Source organism: Parasteatoda tepidariorum, chromosome 4 (genome assembly GCF_043381705.1).
Source record: "Parasteatoda tepidariorum isolate YZ-2023 chromosome 4, CAS_Ptep_4.0, whole genome shotgun sequence".
NCBI classification, from domain to species: Eukaryota; Metazoa; Arthropoda; class Arachnida; order Araneae; family Theridiidae; genus Parasteatoda; species Parasteatoda tepidariorum.
This window is the reverse complement of record NC_092207.1, coordinates 52,099,517-52,122,819: the sequence shown is the minus strand read 5'-3', so window position 1 is coordinate 52,122,819 and position 23,303 is coordinate 52,099,517. Positions and strand designations below refer to the sequence as shown.

Below are 23,303 nucleotides of genomic sequence, written 5' to 3'. Positions count from 1 at the left end.
GTTTTTATTAACTACCACTTTATAAAGACTTTTGCAGAAAGTAGAGCAGTTGGCATCCCTGCTCACGATGAGACGGTAACTCTAAACGGTAACTGTAGACATTATTTTGTATTTATTTATTATTATTATTTTTTTATATTATGAATTATTTTTTATGAATATTCTTTATTGGGTCAGCTGTTCAACGACGGTTATAAAATAAAATAAAATAAAATATTCTTTTTTTGACATGAATATTAATGCGGTTCTTTAAAAAAAAACGTAATAGAAAATTTAACAATTTTTAAGGAAAAAAAAAAAATTTTTTTTTTCATACTTTAATTTTAAGAATAATTCAATAAACGAATTTGCAGCTTAAATAAGATGTTAGTATTAAGTGCTTATTTAAATATGTCTTTATTAGTTAAGAGATTAAATACATTTATAAGAAAATGTTTTTTTTAAAACTTTTCTATCATTAATAGAATTAAATTTCAGGCATTTTCCCTTTATGCAAAATGTAGAGAGCATCGAATGCAAAATAAAATTCTGAAGAAATAAAGAGTAGTAACAAAATATTTTTTTAAGCTTAATTAATATCCATGGCATGAATATACATTCTAAGTACATATAACTATTTTTAAATAACGCTATGGTAGGTTTTAATTACTTTTTTTTTATTGTTATTTTTTTTGTCGTATGCCTGCTTAGGCAGTGGGGTGCAATTGTTCCTGTTTTTCAGTGGCGCCATCTATGGCCAGGAGTTCGACTTCTGCCACGCCATTCACACAACCACAACCCGTTTACAGGGCGTGTCACATTCACACACAAAGGAGAAAGGACATAGAACACAGAGAGAGAGAGAGAGAAAGAAACATCCATGCCTTGCCCGGAATTCGAACCATGGACCTTTCAGATGCAAGGACAGTTCCCTGCCCCCTACACAAGCCGGTCGGCAGGCTTTACAATCTGTCTAATGAAAGAACTCCTCTCGCCAGTTTTCTAGAGCACTGTCGAGTGTTTTGGTTACGAGGTTAAACTATTTCAAGCAGAAATATGTGGTAAACATTTAGGACTGGTTTTTGAATTGTGTCAGAGAAATAATTTTCAAAATCATGGGAATTTTAATTGCAATAAGCATTATTTTCTCTTTAAAATGTACTTTTCTTGTTTCCTGGGCAGACGAAAGCCCCAGACTCTAAGGAGGGGGGTGTAATCTTTTATGGAACAGATGTGAAATAATACACATAAGCAAAACTTTGAGGGGAAAAAAGAGGTAAACTCTCGAATAAAGGTAAAAGACATTTTCTTGTTTTAGCTGCCTCTCTATTTTTGAAAAATTGTCCATTTCACACCTTAATCACATAGAATTCAATTTTGTGGTTATAAAGCTTCTTTGGTATTTCAAAAAGTTTACAAAAGATGCAGAAATCTTTACACCAGTCACTTAAATTTCAATGAACTCAACTTTTGTGGTTAAATCATAGATTCACATTTACCTCTTCCATTCATGTCCTAGGTTTTTAGGACCCACAAAAAGATATTTGATGGACAAATTTCAAGAAATCAAATAATTTTTATCCGGTCACCTATGTGTGAAATCTGTGATATTAAAAGTTACGCAATATGAAAAATAATCTGTATAAAACGGCTCTGTCTTATTTTATGCGTATGTTACTTTCTTATGAAATCTGTGAAAATAAAAGTTAAGTTAAGCAATATGAGAAAGAATCTGCGTAAAATGGCTCTGTTCCCCCTCCCTCCCAGTAAGCGGTAAACAATTTCAGGGGAAGGGGGGGAGTGCTAGCAAAATTTTGGGATAGTTACTTTCACTGGGTAATTAACAAACTACAGGTAAAAAATATTGAGTGCACATTAAAAATCAATTCTTTTTTTTTTCAATCGACAATTTTTCAAATTATTTACATAACTCAGCATATTATATTAGTTATCAAAACAGTTATGTTATTAAAATTGTTTGTCTAAACAATTATGCTTTATAATGATGACAATAAAATACTGTAATATCTCTTTACGAATTTAACTTTTAATATTTTTGATATTATTTACAGTTACATGACACGTTATCAGTAAATAATAACAATAAAAAAATTATATGTGAGTCACAAAATTCTAAGAAATTGTGTCATTATACACCATTTTTTCTAATTGAAATTAAAAAGCAGTCGAAATAACTTTCTTGGGCAATCTAGTGTTAATACTTCTACGGCTTTCCTAAATTCCCCTAAAAAGCTGATATCTTCTTTTATTTATGCTTTGAAAAAATATTATTTGAGAACTTTAATGTATTCAAATTTTTTTTCACTTTTAACTCGTTTTTTAAAGAAGTTCTGAATATATTTTTTATCAAAATTAGAATAAAAAGTGTTTCTAATACAAACATATTAGCCATTAAATATATTTTATAAAAGTTAATGGCATGGTTAAAAAAGTGACAAAACAATAACAAAATATTAACTAAAATATTATAAGACTTAAAATGGGACAAAAAAGTATTATTTATTTTATGAAGGGAACATTGAAAATGTTTTAACTTAAAAAATGGGCGGTGAATCAAAAATTAGTTTAAGAACCAATGAGGTAAAGATAAATTAGTTTGAAATTTCGATCATTAAAGATAAATAAGTTTGAAATTTCGGTAAGCTGAAACCTGGAAAAAATTAAATTTTTTAATTGTAGTTATTCTAAATATTACCATTCCTAGATGTCCACACTGATAATAAAAAAAATGTGGTCATAACTACTAGAAAACGGTAAAATCTACCATGTTGATTCCTCTATCGGAACATCAAAAAGCTCGGTAATTTTTACCGAAGTGCTTTGGAAATGATTTTTGTAAACTTAACAATAAAATATGGTAATACGACATAAAAGGTGGTAAACGTCTTAAAATTTGGTAATTTTGTCACGATACCCTAGAGTAGAGGTCGCCAAAGTGGTCTATATAGACCCCCAAGGGTCTATTTAACAAAAGCAGGGGTCGATCTGAGACAGGGGGGCGAATGGGGGTCGATCCGAATCGGAAGGGTCGGAAAAAAAACAGTTCTCAATACGCAAATCACACATACCTAATTAAGTATGTAAAATTTGTGAATTTTTTTTATAATTGACTCAATATCAGTTTCTTTATAAAACATAAATTAATAAACGTATATTTATTGGGGTGAAACAAGTATTTACGTACCACCGCGCAGTGGCACGAACTCAGCGCAGTTTATAAGTCATATGCATATGTGCGCTTGTCCAAATGTCACGTGTGACGAGCATTGACGTTACAAATGCAAATATCATACGCAGTTTCAGCTATCTTTGCAAACTGTGTTGAATATTTGCAGTGTCATTATTAAAACTTTTATAGTTTTGGATAATTAGTTATTGTTTCGATAAAACCATTCGTTTGGTTTAGATATCAATTTTAATTATCAATGCACAAAAAAGAAGGTAAGCATTAATAATATGGATTAGTACAGCCCGCGACAAAACTATAGCACACTTTGTATTTTTTTACGAAAATTACAAAATTGACCAATTTTGACGAAAATTAAAATTGACCAATTTTGAACCCAATATAGCGAACCTTGCAAAAAAACACCAGGCCCACCCATCTTATTGATCAAGAAGCAATAAATCTTAAGTTACTTTACTTATCATATCTACTTATGCATAATTACTTATTATTTAATAATAAGGTATTTAAATTTCAATATTAATATATTTTTCATAAAACTATTGTTACATAATGTACTATTACTTTAATAAATGTTTAAAATCATAAAATAAATGTACAAACACAGTATCTAATAGAGTTTTATTTTAATTAACAGAAAATTACTTTTGCGGGGGTCGATGGAGATTTCGAAAAATTATATAGGGGTCGATAATCAAAAAAGTTTGGCGACCCCTGCTAGAGCATAGCTTCACTTTTCAATTCAGCATTTTTTACTAAATGTGTGGTAATTTTGAAAACTAGCATTTGCGGCAAACCGTTACCATATGAACGGAAAAATTACCAAATGAATGATTTAAATATTGTATATTTTGTTTTTATTAACCAGAAGTTTGCTTTTTATTTTAATACAGTACGGTAATTTTATCAGAATTTTTTTCTCTATCCAGAATGTTCAACTAACTAGTATTTTAAAAAATATTTCTGTTGTTTTTAAAGATCAACATGCAATTATCGTTAAATACTTCTTTTATAATCAAAAATATTCTTTGGAGAAAAAAATGTATCGCGTGGAATAATCACATTTTTGAATTTAGTAAATTTCAGAACTTCGATTAAAAATATCCTTCCTTATTTTTCTCTCTTACACAAAACAAAAATTCGTAAGTAGGGGATAAGGATGTAATGATAAGTCTATAAAAATAATTTCTATAAAAATTTGTCTTAAGACAAAAACATTATGGTACACACAAAAAGAATATAAATTTTTATGGTACATAAGTTTCTTTGTATTTAGAAAAACAAACTTTTTTTTTACTCCAATGTTATTTTAATGTGTCAGATTTAACTTCATATCTTGTAAATGATTCATTAAATTATAATAATTCTTTCACAAAATATTCATGAGCCGACGGCCCAAAGACAAATATGACTAATATAATGAAGAATTTAGATAAAAAATAAATAATATTTATTAATCGATTTGTAAAAGATGTAAAAAATTTTAATAAATTTAACTTTACAAATTAATTATAGAATACTTAAATGACACCCCATTTTGAGAGTATATCGCCAAATTGCAACACTTTATAAGCTACCTCATTCGAGTTAACCCGTAAATGATAGTGTTAATCCTTTCTTTAGTCATTTACTTTTGAATTTAAAAAACGCCTTTGTTTCAGAGAATTTACGCATTTACGTATATATATTCTGATAATTTGTAGTAATGTTTATAAATTATAGCAAAAATAAGGTAATTTCTGCCTTAGAAAATATCTTCCATGAAGGGACGAAAATTGGCAACTACATGCTTTCTTGGTATAAAAAAAAACATCATAGGTGTATTATAACTAAGTATTATATCTTATAAGTGTATTAAGTACAATATTCTATAATTTGTAAACATATTTAATAATTTCCTGGGTAAATAAAATGGCTGTTTTTGCTTTTAAAAATAGCTCCTAGTACAATGAAAGGGGTACTCATGATAATGCCATTTTAACTTTTACAGAAATAAATTTTTATCATTTCACGAACCTATATCTTTATCAATGTGGATTACGCATAAATCGTTTCGCCCAAATTCTAACATTACTACGATGTGAAAAAGGCTATTATGAAAGTAATGATAGCATATTGCGTACATGATGTAAACCTTTATTTTATTGGATACAACTTCATTTTTTAAAATTTATAATTTGAGGACTACAGATCCAAATTAGAAGCTAATAATTAGTACCCAACCGTGCTAAGTTTGATTTCTGTCTTTAACACTAGAAACACGGGGAATTAGTATATACCTATATTGCCCAAAAGCAGTCAAAATGACTGGATTGTGAATGCGTAAATAAATTTTTAACATTTTTTAAATTATTTACAGTTATATAACAAGTTATTAGTAAATATTAACAATAAAAAAAAATTATATGTTGAACAAAAACTCACAAAATTCTAAGTAATCGTGTCATTATATACATCATTGTTTTTCTAATTGAAATTAAAAGCAGTCAAAATGACTTCTTTAGGCAATCTAGTGTTAAAAGTCTATTTCTATTAAGACCAATACAAATGTTGCTAGTTTTTACTTAAAACGTACAGGATAAATGGAAAGGAGAAAAAAAACATTAATTTCAGGAATAATATATTCTTACAGCCATCTATTAAACCCAAATAGCCAAAAACGAGCAAAGAAAATATTTATTTTACTAGTTTTTAATTGAGAAAAAAACTTTTAGTACCATTTTTCCTTTATTTTTATTATTAATCTAGGGTTAGATTTACTTCACTGAGCGGATTTATAAATTTACGTGATAAATAACTGAAAATATTGATACCAGTTTTTATTTATTGCTATAAATTTGAAGTAGTATTTACATGTTTGTTCTTAAAAAGTTGTAACCTGCAAAATCCTCCGGATTTTATTTTTATACTTAATGCGTTGCAAAATATATACTAAATTCACACTTAATTCTTACCTGCATAAATGTGGTTTAAAATCATTTTGAATACCATTACATCTGAATAATTTAACACGTTCACGCCGGGAAAAGTGAAAATACTGGTACGGGAAAAGAGAAAATACTGGTAGAAGAACTATTTCAATATTAGATAATATTCGGGAGGAGTTAATCTATTCTCAACAATAACAATTCACTGTATGGAAATTTATCACGGCGAAGAAGCAATTATTCAATATAAAAATTGCATCTGTTAAAAGCAATAGGTAGTTATGGATTTTTATTATTCCCGGAAAAAAACTAAAAAATGAAATTTATTGTTACCAGTTTTTACTCCGGTGCGTTGCCAAGATGAGACAATCTAAACATGGTAGACCTGCTGGCTCTCTGAAAGTGTGTTATGTGTTTGGTAAATTTTAATGAAACACCAGCTTGTAATCTCAATTAAAATGAACTTTCCCTACCGCTAGAAAAAAATTTTCGAAATGTTGGCAGATACGTGGTTTACGCAGGGCGATTGTAAACGAATTGAAAACAATAGCAAAGACATGGGGAGAGGTAAAATGTCTGACCACAAATAGAGTGAGATGGATGGAAAGCTGAGATAGAAGCCCTATGCTCCAATTCGGAGTGGAGAAGAATATGTATGTACGAGGTTTACGCAATGAATAACTTACTAAAAATTGGCGATTTACGTCAAATGTTCATTTGTTTCTATAGACCACCCCCACTTTATTGTCCAATTTTTTTTTTAAATTTAGTTTCAGTAATTGGTTATTTCTGCCCTCTAATGCGAATGCAGTAAAAAATAGTTTGTTAAAAAGTGTATTTTTGCATCAAAATAAGTATTTCACTACGGTTACAGTTAACGGCTACACACATTTTAAGACATTTCTACGAGATGTTGTTATATTGCACCATACAGAATTAAAATCAGACCAATAGTTCAAAAAACCCTATGGTGATCCGCTTTTCTTTTCTGACCATACACCAAGATTTATTAATAATATGAATATCTGTATTTTGATCTCAAATCAAGCCATTGCGATACATTTAGTGGAAGCCTACAGTATAAAATATTAACCTTGTCGAAGTATAAATGCCCTACCTTTTTCTTTCACAAAGTTTTGCCTACATCAAAACAAATGTTGTTACATTTTCGCAACATTGATCATAAATGAGTTAATTAAGGGTCTTTACTTTTTTCTAGTAGCTCAGTCAACAAAATGGTCTTACCCCTAATTTCTTAAAAATTGTTTCTAAAAAAATTACATTTTGTTATTTCGTTGTTTTACAAGAAATCTTTCATGCAGTTTGTGAACCATTGAAGTAGGAAAACCATTTTAATCGTTTGCTTCTATAAGAGACTTCTGCTAGAGCAAACAGAAAAATTATAGTAGTGGTAATTTTTTAGTTAAATTATATGGGAAATATAAATGATTTTTAAGCATTTCAACCCATAAACAGGATAATCGACTGTATCACCCAGTGAACAGATGATAAATGAAGGAAAATAAGAATTTGCTTAATTTCTTCATACTTTTAATATTTTATAACAATTAGGGGAGAAACAAAAAATAGCAGAAGTTCGCTTTTAAACTTTTAAAATTAAAGGAACATGATGCATGTTATCATATGTTTAAAAAATTTATTATAAATTGAAAACAAGAAGCTGCGATTTTCTGTAATTAAAACGGTAGATAACAGCAAAAAAATGAGTTCTTTTTTAATGTATATTAGTTATAATTGCATTTGCCAGCATTTACGTTTTTTGGAGGAATTTTTTTTTTCAGTTTGTCAAAGGATTTGTCCTTAAATAAGGCAGCTGGATGCCTAACGATAAAATTTCATGAATGATCTTGCTTTTCGAGAAATCTTTTACATCATTTAACGCAAGAAAACACTAAAAGAATTCGTATCTACTTAGTTGCACACCATAAATCGCTACCTACAACGGTGGAAAGTCAGGATGTGATAGACCGCTAATTTGAAAAATTGAGTAAAAAAAAAGGTTACATATGACACCTATGATAAACTTTTCCAAAGCAAGGAATTTCAGATGAAAATTTTAGTTAAAAACCACATTAGTTAGCGTGATTGTTAAGATAATATATTCTAAGTAAAGATATATACTTTAGCAAACTATTTGATGTTTTTTTATTTATTTATTTGTTTTGTTACGACGACAGCGGTAATATTTTTAATTTAGAGAGATGCAAAGTTTCGAACATGTGCGCTTTTTACGAAAGATTTCTTTCCAGTGGAAACAAAATATATTTTTCTAAATTTGATTATTTTTAAGAAATTTGATGTAAAAGAATTTGACCACTTTCACAAATAAAAAATTCAAACATAAAAAAAACTGTTTTCTATTCTCTTCTTTTTTAAGTACTAACAAAAAATAAAATAATATCTGCTTACTTTAATTATTTTTTCACAACCACTTAGATAAATCTTCCTCAAAAAGCGTAAAAGTTGGCAGATATATTTAAGTAAAATACTATAAAACTACATCAATAGGGATTATTGTCTAACCCAGTTGTTCTTAAATGGTGTTCTGCGAAACCCTTTATATAACTAGTGATGAGTTTTGTAACGTCAAATTATATTTAAATCCAACCTAGAGTTCATAATTTATTTAATCTTTCGTTTGCTTTTATGAAATTATTTCTAGTAAAATGCTAAGGAAATAGAAATGACACTTTTTAAAAGAAAATATAATATTTCTCACAACAATATATTAAACAAATTATGTGAAGAACAAGCATTTATAAAATATTGCATTAGAATTTCTCATTACACTTTTCAAATCAAAATACGTTAGTTATTTATTCATATCCACAAACCACTATTAACACTAGAAAGACGGGAAATTAGTATATACCTATATAGCCCAAATGCAGTCAAAATTACTGAATTGTGAATGCGTAAATAAATGTATTTAAAATTAATTTTTAACATTTTTTAAATTATTTACAGTTATATAACAAGTTATTAGTAAATATTAACAATAAAAAAAATTATATGTTGAACAAAAACTCACAAAATTCTAAGAAATTTTGTCATTATATACATCATTGTTTTTCTAATTGAAATTAAAAGCAGTCAAAATGACTTCCTTATGCAATTTGGTGTTAAAGGGAGAAGAACGATTGACGATATCAAGCTTCATCTATGATGTATTCTAACATAGTTTATATAATAGTGGATTGGTATTTAATAATTGTAGTGGTAGTTACAGCACATCTGTATTAAAGAAATATTTTTCCCAAGTAGCAATTTTAAAGCAGTTTTAAGTTTTCTTTTCGAAGTAAACCATAATTTGTTATACACCAAAACAAATTCATAGCTAGACAATTCACCACTACAATTATTAAATACCAATCCACTGCAAATTCAACAGTCGGACGTAAAACATAATTTAAGATTATAAATAATAAAACATTTATTAAATCTTCATACCACCAATTAAATAATTACATTTAGTCTTTTATCAATTATAACGTTCACATTTACCTTAATAAACTTTATTTAAAAGTCGGGGTTCCGCCGTAAGAAGGCTGATTATTTTGGGTTCCGTAGTCAAAAAAAGATTGGGAACCGCTGGTCTAACCCACTCGGGTTTAAAGGGTTATGGAACACTCAACAAAGAATAATTTTTCCTTCAAGTATATCGTTTTTAAAACGTTCTAAAAACAAAGCATGTAAATATGCTTGAAGTTAGGGATAGAATAAATAATACCTTACCTTTGCAGACAAATGTAAGAAAAATCACAAAAAGGCCACAGGAAGAAGATTATTAGAAAGTGCATCCATAATAATAATGCCTCCACTGGTTTGGAGGAGTTTATCATTGATAAAGACAGAACTTGTCGCCGTCAAACAAAGTATGAGAGCCAAGAGAGGAGAACGTTTTGAACTCGTAGATCAACTAAAATAAAAAGTAAAAATTAGTTGCCTCCTGTTCTGCCTGACTGCTTGAAAGGGATTTTTTGTCGTTGACATTTAGGGGGAAAAAGAGCCTATTCAGGGAAAATTAATAGACCCTGATTAATTTTTTTTTCTCCTTATTTATTTCCACTTGTAAGAAAATGTGAATGTTGAATCCTGTTGGGAGCAATAAATTAATTAAAGAATTTAAAAGATATGATTATGCATATGTAAGTTATATTTCCATTAATTATTTATACGATGCAATAATCTGTTTATCCCATTTATTATTTATACTACATTTTTTGTCTTTTAACGTTAGCACCTTTTTTACCGACCAAATTTATTTAAATTAATAGTAAATTTTTAAAATAGTTATCTAAAATAGAAGGTCTTTTTCAGATACCAATTGAAAAAAATAATGATGAAATGTGAGCGTTTAAAGGTAAAAAGTGGTTGCAAATGAAAAGCAGTAATCAATCAAAAAAGGACAAATTTTGATTGATTTTTGATCGCAAAATTTTCTTTTTTTAAAAAAACTTAGTATTGAAAACGGATGCTTAAAAAAAATTAGATTGAAACACAGTTATAATTTTGACAATCGTAAATAATAAGGTAAAAATTACAAAAAAATTATTAAAATGAGAAAATTAAAATTCAAAACTTTAATATTCTTAAAAGCTGTGTGTATTTTTTCACTAAATTACTTTTTAGATAATAAATTATTTAATTGTATGTATAACCTTCAAATCTTTTGTTAGGACGAAAAAGAAAAAAAATTATACTCCCCCCCCCCNCCCCCCCCCCCCCCCTGAAACTATAAGGCAGCATTCAAAATTGATGAAGATTTTAACAGAGAGGAGCTAAAACACCAAAATCTTTTGACTATTAACGAGCGGGATTGGCATTTTTTAATGAATTAGTTCATATTTTTTAATGTATAAATTTATGACTTTCCATGTTAGAAACAAGAATTTTTTGTTGTTAAGAATATTTATGAACATGATGCAGCAATTATTTAAGATTTACAACACTTTCATTTTGCTTGCCGCCTTCATAAACGTTATTTTTTCATTTTTATTATTGCCCTAAGTTCTTTAATAGCGTTTAGATCAGGTGAGTTTGCAGGACAGTTTATATCTTTAACTTAATCATTACTGAGCCATCTGCAGATTCCATTCCAAATCGTGATGATTTTGTAGATGGTGTCAAATATTTGTACCCATCGATGCCAACAAAAAAAAAATTTCATTCATTGGTCCTTAAAAAATCTTGCATCCCAGGTTCTTTTGCAAGCTTGAAATATAGTTGAATGTCTCTAAGTCGGTTCGCCAACTTTTAACAATTCAATTTTATGTAGCAATTTCAACGTATTTTATATTTTTGTAGTATTTTTAGCTCTCGGTAAACACTATATTTGGATCCAAGAGCATTGTCTCGATTATTAACTTAATTAGCACGACATTTTACGTCGTGTAACATAGCATATGTGTTACACAACGTATTCAGATGACGAGATTTATAAATTCGCAAGTTTCACCCCTTGCCACCTAGATTTTTCTCTCCATTTCTTTCACAAAGTTTAAGACAGTTTCGCACAATACTTTAAATTTTCCAATTTTTATAGCAATTATGGATACGTAGTAGTTCTGAGTTCGTAACAAAAGGTTCGGATGGTCTTAAATTTTTAAAAATTTGTAACAACCTGTGAAAAAATTCCATTTCGGGAACATTTATAGAGATAAAAAGTCATAATCTGTATTCTCGCTGTGTTAATTAATTTTAACCCGCGTCACATTGTTTTTATTTAATAAAATTCTCACAATCGACTTCTCTTTTGAAAACGATAAACACCTACAGAAGAACAAAAAAACTCTTGTCTGAAACAATGAAACTTCAACAAATTAAATGGGTGCCTTAAAGTTTTGATATTGTGCCAATTTTAACTTCTCGTCTAACTGGCTATTTTAAATCTTCAAAATTTTCTGTCATGAATAATTTAATGATTTAGAAACCTTTTCTAATATTTTTATCGAATATTTTTCGATCGTACGATAACAACTTATTTTAATGAGGTGTCTTAAAATCTTAAGGCATACTGTATGAATTTCTACATCTTTTTTCTGTTTACTATCAAAAGTTATAAAATTCTTTATTGCTTAGATTTAGAAATTATTGAAATAGTTTTTTAATCTTAAATGAGAGGGAGAAATTAAATTTTTTTACTACCAATATAAATATTTATCTTTAGAACGAAAGTCAATGCATATAGAGATGCCAACTTGCTCCGGACTGAGGATAAATATTTTCTTCCTTACTTTATTTAGCAAAAACCTGTGTACCTGGGCCGAAAAGCGGCCCCTACCCCATACATCATGAAAAATATTATATACTATGAGTTAAAAACATTTTGGGTTAAGCATCATTATGGTAGCGATAAATATTTTCCAGTAGTAGTGCAGCGATACCAACTTGTAAAAAAACGTTTTTTAGTGGTAATGAAATTTAAATTATTTTTGGTTAGTATATTTCATTTTCAGTAATTTTTCAACCATTACTAATCAGAAATACAAAGTATCATTTAAAATGCGACTTCATATGGCGAGAACTCATGGCGAAACTTTTTTTTAAAAAATAGGCGTAATTATCCGTATTTAACTATTCAGTTCGCTACAAATTTATTAAACTTTTTTACAGAAAGCGGAGCAGTTGGCATCTATCCCTGGTAGTGTTGCAATGTATGATTCTTGGTCAGTAAGTTCTATTTATAGGGTTATTACTCGCCACTATTTTTAAATAATTCAAAAGCTATTGTGAAACTTCACTTAATTATTATGCTTTATAGAGCCCTTTAGAAGTTGGCAAAATTAAACGAAAAGAGGCAAATTTTAGTGTATAGTTGTCTATCATTTCGTAAAATATTTTGTAGAAACCGGAGCAGTTGGCAACTCTGTGCATAGACCTTTTTATAAGCTTAAGTAGTAGCAAAAGAATAAAACGTGTACTTAATGTAAATTAATCACAACTACCACTTTTCTCGTATTGGTGCTTTACGTATATTAACCATTTGGGGAGGGGGGCAGTTGTTTTAATTAAATGGAAACCTCAACTTCCACTTCCAACATTTTCCTACTGGGGAACAATCGTATATCTGTTTAATGCTGTTTATGCAAAAATATAAAATTTAAAAAAAGAAACTGGTAGTAAATTTTTTTTTTTTTTACTTTTTTGACATTATTGGAAAAGTCACAATGGACGGTGAAAATGAGGAAAGTCCTTCAAAAATTACTTATTTGGTTTTTAAGATATTAAAACAATTCATATTTTAGTAAGTAACAGACAACATAGTGTCCAAATCGGAGTTTTCTTTATCGAATTAAAAAAGTTTGATATTGTGGAGATCTGTAGATTAAACGGTGTTTTATGAAGCTCTGTCGCTAAGGAAAATAAAAAAGCCGTAGTTTAAGTATCTTACACTTGAAGCTATGCAATGATTTTAAATTATATATATAATATTGATGTGAAGAATTATCTGGGCTTTAGAACAAACAAATAACTTAAATATTTAAAAAGTTATTAAACTTTTTTTAAAAATCGCTAATTTGGCGACATTTTTCCTCCTAGATAAAAATTATCAAAATCATTGCCTTATTCTCAGTTTTTTCAAATTATGAGCCCTAGTAATACAACATTGGAGCAAGTTTTTAAAGATTAAAAAATTAGATCACAAATGATTCTCAATTTCACAAAAGTGTGGCTTTTCTCCATATTGACGCTTTGCGTCATTTTCAAAATAAGCGTAGACAACGCTGGCTTTAGATAAACTAAAATTTGACCAAACAGTCATAAGTAACAGTTACAAACTCACAGCAGTTATAAAAATAACATATTATTCTTAGAAAAGCATCTTTTCAGATTACGATGGAGCCTTCGAAAAAGAGCCTTAATGAGCAGTTCTCGTTAAAAAAAGTTGCTTTTTTCTCATATTGCTCTATTCATTAATTAAAATGAATATTTCAGAATGGACATAAATTTTTGTTCTGTTTTTAAAACATTCCATACAGTTTTGATAAGAGTACATCTTATTATTAAACAACCATTCTGAAATATTCAATTTTATCAATGAATAAAGCCCTATCTCGTTGAAAGTAATAAGTGTACGAACACTTTATTTTATTTTTTTATTTGTTCATTTACGTCGCACTAGAGCTGCACAATGGGCTATTGGCGACGGTCTGGGAAACATCCCTGAGGATGATCCGAAGACATGCCATCACAATTTTGATCCTCAGCAGAGGGGATGGCACCCCCGCTTCGGTAGCCCGACGACCTGCACGCAAAGTCGAGCACTTGACGGTAGAACAGTTTAACGAGGACCAATACCGCACACCCTCGGTCCCTACGCAGACTGATCCAAGTGGTCACCCACCCGCACACTGACCACAGCCAGTGATGCTTGACTTCGGTGATCTGCTGGGAACCGTGTCTTAACGATCAGTCCACTGCGGGACGAACACTTTTGAGAGTCACGGTTCAATCTAGTTTTGTTCATATAAAAAAAAAGGACGAAAGAAAAGATCTAACTTTAAACAATGCTCTAGAAAAGTTGTAAAATGTCAGATTCATCTATATACAACTGTTATGCTGATAATGTTGATAACTGCATTATTGGTTAATAAACAAATAAAAAAAAATTATTATAAAAAACATTTTGAAAACATATCATCACTGCGGTGTTGAAGAAGGTGCTATCAGCAGGGCATCCAGTGGTTTCTCAAAATCGTTACAGTAGTAGGTAACTTATCAAAGCAGTGGAATATCGTCATGATGGCCCAGGGAATAGAGCACTCGCCTCCCCATGAGGTGACCCGAGTTCGAATTCCAGCGATGTCTGGTCGAAGTGAAATCCGCCCCCCCCCGGCTCACAAAGATCAGAGTGCTAACGTAAAATATCTGCAGTAGTTGACGGATCATGGATTAGTCCCCTAGACATCAGGTTAACCGTGGGAGGTTTTCCTCTACGTATAACGCAAATGCGAGTTAGTTCCATCAAAAAATCCTATGTAGGCAAATTCCTTACAGTACTTGATCGAAGAATCCCTTTGTCTTTTGTTCAAAATTACAAGGCTACGGAGTTGAACATGGTAGTCGTAAACTCAAAATTGAGTCAGCTGTTCAACGACGGTTTTAAAATGAAACAAAAAAAGAAGTTGAAATTCTGAGAGGATGCATGAGAGGTAAGTAGAATATTTTCAGTCCAGCCTGGCTGTTTGCTTGAGGTAATACAAAAACTGACTTTTTGAAAGTACAGAAGAGGGAACAAGAATGAAATAGACGCTATGCAAACAATACTCGAACATTAGTTCATCAATGCCAACAGTTGGTGAAGAGCTCGCATTTTGTTAGAGCAATTGTTTGGAGAAAAAAGAATCCGCATACCTTGAGCGTCATTATCACATTTTAATTTTGAGATTAATTTTTTATTTAACAATAGAATTGTGTATAGGCCTTTAACTTGTGAAAATTTTTTAAGTTTAAGGTAATGTCATCTGAAATCAACAAAAATCAGTGGGAAAAAAAAGAAGAAAAAAATTGTGATTGATGATAATAAGCTAGCCAAAATATTGACATCAAAGATGCTGCTATGTAACTATTTTCATGAAATTAGCAAAGCCTAAATATATCTTCCTAGACAAAACTATAAATAATTCTTGTAATTGTCCTGATATTTATAAAATTTGTCACACGAAACAAAATGTACTTTAGAGATCAAAACAAAATATCTTTCACGTGCCATCTATCATGCAATAAGGATGGCGAAAGTTCTCGACTCTAAAATTTTTTATTTTCAAAAATGAATTTTCAGAAATGGGTCTTTAAAAGTATCTCTCTTTTCTTTTTAATCATCTACTCATACATAAAAGTTTAGATTAAAGTCTAGATTTTAATGCTCTAATGTTTACAATATCTTAATGTTTTCATATTACATTTTTAATTAGATGTTAATTTATGTTCAAAGATTATTCTCCCAGTATGATTGCGTGGAGTGTTTGCACTTTTCAGCGAATGACATAATATGTATCAAAAGCTGCTGCGAAAATAAAAAGCTTAATGTTCCATATGCTGCAATAGCTCTATATCAAAACCTAAAATTAGCCAAAGCTTTTATTAGTTTCAAAAAATTACATGCAGAAATATTAAAATTAGCAATATTAAACTTTTTTTTAACCACTTTCGGCACTTAAATTCTCCATTAGTTGCTTTACTTTTTTTAACGGAAATCTTGAAAAAGAAACTATCACTACGAAACTTCAAATATAGGTTATTAGAGAGAATTCACTTTCACAACTAGTTATCTACGTCACATACTATCAACAGTCAAGACGTACAATCTACTTAATCCTTATATTATGAATTTTAAAGTTCTTTTTATCACGTTCAAGAACAAGTTCTCCCATGACAAAAGTGATTTTTAGTTAATTTGTATTCCTATTTATAATTTTTTTTTTTATCCTAAAGAGACCATACCTCTAATGAAAACGATTTTTCTTAAACTGACCTAACAAAACCTATTTCTTCTTTAAAAATGAATCAACACTGTTCTCTACCGGTTGATCCGACTTTCAGGGAATGATTCTAGAAAATAGGGGTGCAGTACAATAGACCTGTTTAAATTTTCAGTTAATTACAAGTGTCTGGTAGACTCTAATAACTTAGTAGCCACTTTCCCTTCAAACATAGTGACCAAAACCGATATAGGTCGTTTTTATTTAATAGAAACTATTTGCTTTTTTTATTGAATTAAATTTTTAAAAAAATTTGAGATTAGAAATAATCTACGGCCATAAAAAGTTAATTCAACAATAAAAAATAATATAAATAACCGACAAAATTCTGTTAAACATACTGACTTAACTTACTTTTGAATTAAATACCATATGAAAATGAAGTTTTACACACTTTGCATTTAATAAAATCAAACTATGTATTTTAACTTTCTCCGTCAAAAAATGAATGTTATTTTTATATGCAAATTACTTTACATCGTTAACTTATGAATAAATATTTAATTAAAATAATCAGAAATTTTAGCATTTTTACGTTTTTTGAAATTAATTGCACAAACAATTATAAATTACATATGGTAAATATCTGAATTTTTATGATTTTTGATTGAAAAACACAGAATCACATATGGACCAGTCAAGGATTGCATTTTGCCAAAGTTTGTGTTTTTCTTTCTAAAGAATGCTTATAAATAACTTTTATTATTCCGCTTTTTTATCAAGCATTTTGTGATCTTTTTTCGTATCATTTTTTATTCTATGACCAAGTTGTAGCATTTTCAATACTTACACTACCTTAACTGGAAATATCAATTTTGTGTGCCTCTTTCTCATAAATGCATTAATTTGTAAACTTTAACTTTTTGTGGCAACTTGATTCTTTATTTCATATTTTATTTTATCATTCCATCACCACTTGATGATGCTTCTTATTTGTAAAACTAAATGACCATTTTTTTTTAATCTTTTATTTTGAGTATCTTTTATATGAACAAGAAAACAGTAGGTTTTCTTAAATTATGAAAAGTCTAAAAAAAACTCACCCCTTCCAAACATATCAGACAAATTTTTAAAAAATTTTTTGAATCATTCCTACTTTTTATCCAAATGAATGTTCTGAAGAACAAATATAAATGTTCTAAGTCTTTTCCTTCTTAATAAATGCAATGGCCAACTTTTTATTCCATTTAATTGTATAACAGATTCAAAGTAATTTAACCGAGTATCAAAATCTGCTTTTAATTTACCTTTCTTTAAATAATTTTCATGCTTGCATAAAAATATTTTTCCTGGTAGATTTGGTTATCTATTATTTGACTATTTTTTTGGAATTACAATTTTATGCCAAATCATTTAAAATCAACATTAGATAATGCATGCTAGGCTTTCACTTTTGGCAGAGTTTATTTTTTGATAAATCACCAGCCATGGATCTCTACCCTTCCATGGCGCCACACAAGAAAAATTTCAAGACTGAACTTATTTTTTGATCAATTAACGCAGTTTAGCGCTATTTAGAAGAATTTTTTCAAAATTTATAGCTCTCTTTCCATGAAAATGGACCAGATACTATACCAATAATTAATTATTTTTTTCTTAAAAAAAAAAAGAGAACCTTGTATATCTTTTTGAACCAATTGCTGTATTACACCACTAACTTTTTCTTGAACCCATTCATATTTCTACTTATTTTACACTTCATCATTATTACTGCTTTGTCCCAGATCTATAAATTTGATATTTTAAAAGATAATCCGAATTTAATTTTGCCCATTAACTCAAAATATTGCGGGGGAGGGAGGATACAAACTCAAGCAAATTCAGTTTCAACAATATTAATTTTGTTTAAAGAAATAGATGCTGGAGTTCAGTTAGTCCCATTTTTTCATTGTGGTGAGACAAAAAGTAATAATTTTTTATTTATTAAACGATAAAATAATTGTGATATTTTTTTCCAAGAAAAAGGAGAAGTAAGTATGCAAATAAAAACTTAAGAATTTGAAAAATAAATTGAAAATAAATACAAATTTATTGAGGACAGAAACTGATTTCAGTCCCCAGAACTGAAATCAGTTTCAGTCCTTCAACAAATATTTCAACAATTCAATTTTATTCAACAAATATTTCCTTTACCAACTAAAAGGGGGGCAAAAAATTGAATTTTGTTACATAGTGAAAATTCCATACATAGTTATTATACACAAAATTAAACATATAGGGCAGGGATGGCGAACCAATGGCACGCAATACAATATTTTGAGCATGACACCCATCACGAAGTTCACTATGAAGCATATTAACAATTAAATTAAAATTTACAATAAACAAACAAAAAAATAAACAATTTTTAACCAAATAATTAACAATTAATGCCAAACTATAAGTAATAAGCATAAAAAAACAAGCTAACAATAAATAATTAGCAAAAAATTAACAGTAATGCTTGAACTAACATCTTACAACCTAATATAAGTTATTTGTCATCTAATCTGCAACAACAGAAGTCACACTGATGTTACTTTAAGTTGAATTACGCATATAACTGAGATATTGCAAAATGTATTATTATTCATAGCAAATAAAGATTTTTGAGTTGATAGTATTTAGTCATATTATTTTCCCAATAATCACGAAGTCAAAATTATTTGACGGCACGTCTATGGCCTCATTAAACAAATGGCACGCTGGTGCATAAAGGTTTGCCACCCCTGATATAGGGGATGGTTTGCTTAGCAATCCTTTTTTTTAAATAACATTTTAAATTAAAGGTATATTCTTTTTCTTCTCATTGGCACGACAGCCCAGGATGGGCCTTGGCCTTCTCAACAAGACTATGCCAAGACATTAAATTAAAGGTATATAGTTATTAAAAATTTGGTGAGTACAAAACCGTAATTTAATATTTTCGTTTACTGATATATGAAATACAAATAGTGCATGAAGCAAATTAGTGATACAAAAATATTTTATAGGAAAATGATACTTTTATGACTTATATTCTGAGAACACTAAGGAAAAAAAATATAGAATTTAATGTAATTTTCTGGTTTAAAAAAAAAAAATGCACCAGAAACAATGGGGAACTGTATTAGACTTTTCTGTACTTATGTTATATAGAGAAATACTTGTAGCAAAAATCATGAACTTCTAGTTTATTCTACTATTGCACAAAAGTAAACATATTAAAGGGAACAAAAGAAAAAAAAGGAAGGCTTTCTTTTTTTTACAGCAAACTCTATGTTCTTGTATTTCAAACTAGCAGAGGGGATATTCTGAAATTTCAACAATGGAACAAAATAAATAAATAAAAAACTTAAAAGGGAAATGATAAACCAATTTATTTGTTTAAATAAAGAAAAAAAAAGGCTAATAAAAAAACTTAATCCAAATAGAATTTGGATAGAACGAAAAAAGAACCAATTTAGGAGTCCTGAATAAATAATATTATTTTAAATTATCAAATAGTAAATGATAATAAATGTTATGATTGAGCAATAATAGAAAAAAATTCTCTTAGAAAAAATTTGCAAAAGGTAAAACAGAGAAGTGTTATAAAGTTACTATATAAAAATCTTGCTGTAACAGAATATACGAACATTAGGTAGGAATGGATCGTACAAGCTCTATAAGATAGTGCTCTTCAGTAATAAATATTATTAGAGAAAAACAAATTCTCCTCCCTTAGCAAATATGTATACCTGGCAGCAATACCTTAAGAAACAAAAATTTGGCTGCGACTTCTAACACATTCAGGAAGACAATTGCAAGAAATTATTGCAAAAAATTAAACTTAATCTAACATTTAACGAGCAAAATTGGCAAAAAGTATAAGAAAATAATTTAACAGATTCATCCAAAATCAAAAAAAAACAACAGATTTTTATACAAAACCCAATAAAGAAATCAGAAAGAAAGGCTGAACTCGCAGATGATATAAAATGAAAATATTTTAATCGGAGAAATTACAAAATTGTAATATATGGTGTTCTGATTTGAACCTGAAGTTTATTAATATACCAAACTTTGCATACAGATGAAACAATAACCAGAAAAATAAACATTGTCTTTTTTCAGTTATTTAAAAAGAAGAAGAAAAAGAAGTAAACTATTCATTTCACAAATGAAGTAATATTGTTTGTTTCATCTTTAACATTTAATTGATCTTTTTCCTTCTGTGAGGATTTTTTTTCTTCCTTTTCTTTAACTTAAGATGGAGAATAATCTGTGGATGCCATGCTGGAGAGTTTCTGCTACCAGATATATATGTATACATAAAACTTAAAAGCAAACTAATATGTATATATATAATATATCTTATTATTGATGACATATGCATGCATCCTAAACATTGACTAAAAAAGTTTTTCCTTTTTATAAAAGACCACTAGCTTAGGTTTTATCTATCATAAACCAGAATTAATGCTCTGAAGCTAACAAGAATTTTTATGCATAATTATTTATCTCAACGGACGTACAGTTTGCAAAATAAAAAACGGACCATCCTAAATAACTTTTGATCTAATGATTGGATGTTCCGTTCTTGGATTCATTCTTATTGGTTCGTGCGACCTCAAATATACTAATTGGTGCAGTAGCTATTTCAGTGTGTAATTGTATACATGAAATCACAAGAATTTTGAAGAAATAAAATTAATTTAATCAAAAATTACCAAATTAAAAATAATGTGTATGTTGCGGACAGTCTGGTAAACAAGATAAAAAGTTTCTCATTACAAATAACCTTCTTAGATGGTCATATATCTTTAGAACATTACCGATTTCCTTTAATTAAATAAAATATTGAGCAATTAAGATCGTTTAATCATTTTCTTTTTTAACATTTTAAACTTAAATTACTTTTATTTTAGATTTTAGGTAAAATACGTGCAAAGAATTACATTACAATTTATTTATCATACATCTTTAAAGCAAGTTCTGAATTGTATGGAAAAAAACTGTGCAGAATGATCCTGGAAGGCATGGCAAAAGGCATAAGTATGAGTAAATTGAAATTGTTTCAAATTGCGGTTTTTCCAAATACTTAAACTTGTTGAAAGTGTGACACTTAAAAAAGTGGTGTTTAAGTGTCATAACTGTCTTGCTTGTAGAAATTATTTGGCCAGGCCACCAATAAATATCAAACAATACAAAATCTTCAGTTATCCGATCATCATTATCATCATCACTATCTACAGCAGTGATTCTCAACCACTGTGCAGCGGTACTTTTGTGTGCCGCCAAATTCTTAAAATGTGCCGCTAAATATTAGAAATGATACAATAAAAATTTTAATGCTTTTTTTATTATGAGTAAAATTTAAATTAAAGAAAAGTGTATATATATTTAATATTATATATATATATACTTTTTATAATTTTTCCACGCTTTAACCGCATGAACATCTTTGTCGGTGATTGTCTTGCCTCTGACAATCTTAAAATAAAATGGAAGTGTTTAAATTGTCTTTGACACACAATTTTAAAAAATCTTGAAATAAGTAGGACATTTAATGACTATTAAAATTGTTAATTAACAAAGGAAAGCAAGCTAAATATTAAATTTCAAACAGAAATAAAAGCTAACTATTAAAGTAAGCTACGCAATAAACAAATTAACAAAATATAACTACAAAAACAAGTATATAAAAAACAAATTAACAAAGGAAAACTAACCAAAAAAAAAGCTAACAATTAATAATTAGCAAAAAAAAAACTAGTTAACAAGAAATCACAAAAAATAACAGCTAATGTAAAAAAAAAACTAACAGTTAATATAAAAAACAAGCTAACAATTAATAACTAGCAAAGAAATAAATAACTGTTAATAACTAATAAAAAAATAGTCGAAAGAAATAATTAATCCCTTAATAAACTTTTTTTTGTACTGCATATTATTTTAATTCACATTCAAAATTATTATCACAAACTATTTAACAGTGTATAATAGGCAAGTAAACAACTAATCTAATTTTTTTTCATTGTGTGCCGTCAAATTTCGAAATCGTTAAAAGTATAAAAAGGTTGAGAATCACTGATCTACAGGTTCATGTCCTGGAAAATGGGCTCTTTTACCAGTTATACAAATTTTGCTTTGCAAGGAATAGGAGGAAATAATTTTCCTAAAATAATTTCATGCCACCAGAAACTAATTTCAAACTCTCTATCACTATCATCATAACAAGGCATGGAGCGAGCTTTAGGTCGAGGTGCTCTAACTCTATGCAAATGGATGTTTGATCAATCCATTGTGCTTTGTATTGCATAATCTAATTCCTTAAAATTAGAATCCTTAGAAATAAAAATGCAGTGCCATATGGGAGGTTAGTAATTTCCTTTTATAGATATTTTAAGCTGATGAATGCTCATGGAAGTAGCATCTGTCAAGAGTTTTTTACTTAAGAAGGAACAACAAACGGGAAGAAAAATAAAATTTTAAGTCTCAATTTGTCGTTTGAGAAAGATAATATCTTTATCAACTTAAAAATTTAGCATCTCATTTAAAAAAAATATTACCCTGCAAACTAATACAACAAGTAATATTAGAGAACAAAGAAAATAATGTAATTCTCACATTTGTGGTTTTCGAATTTTGAGCGACATATTTGCATTTGTGGTTTTGTTTTCTTACGCTTCCGGCTATCTATTTCCTTATAGCTTAAGATTCACTTAAAGGAAGGAAATATAT

General features: G+C 28.8%; 2 protein-coding genes across 2 annotated transcripts in view; one reads left to right on the top strand and one right to left on the bottom strand.

Annotated features, from left to right (window-relative positions):
* Positions 1-23,290, bottom strand: part of LOC107455965 (uncharacterized) — a 53,531-nt gene extending 30,241 nt beyond the window's left edge. Inside the window, exons 1-2 of the mRNA XM_016073708.4 lie at positions 23,190-23,290; positions 9,871-10,054 (exon numbers count right to left, since the gene is read on the bottom strand). The gene's annotated coding sequence lies outside the window, so the exon portion shown is untranslated. The remainder of the gene's footprint in view (positions 1-9,870; positions 10,055-23,189) is intronic.
* Positions 1-23,303, top strand: part of LOC107455966 (ran-specific GTPase-activating protein) — a 237,077-nt gene that overhangs the window by 201,913 nt on the left and 11,861 nt on the right. The gene's annotated exons all lie outside the window — the stretch shown is intronic.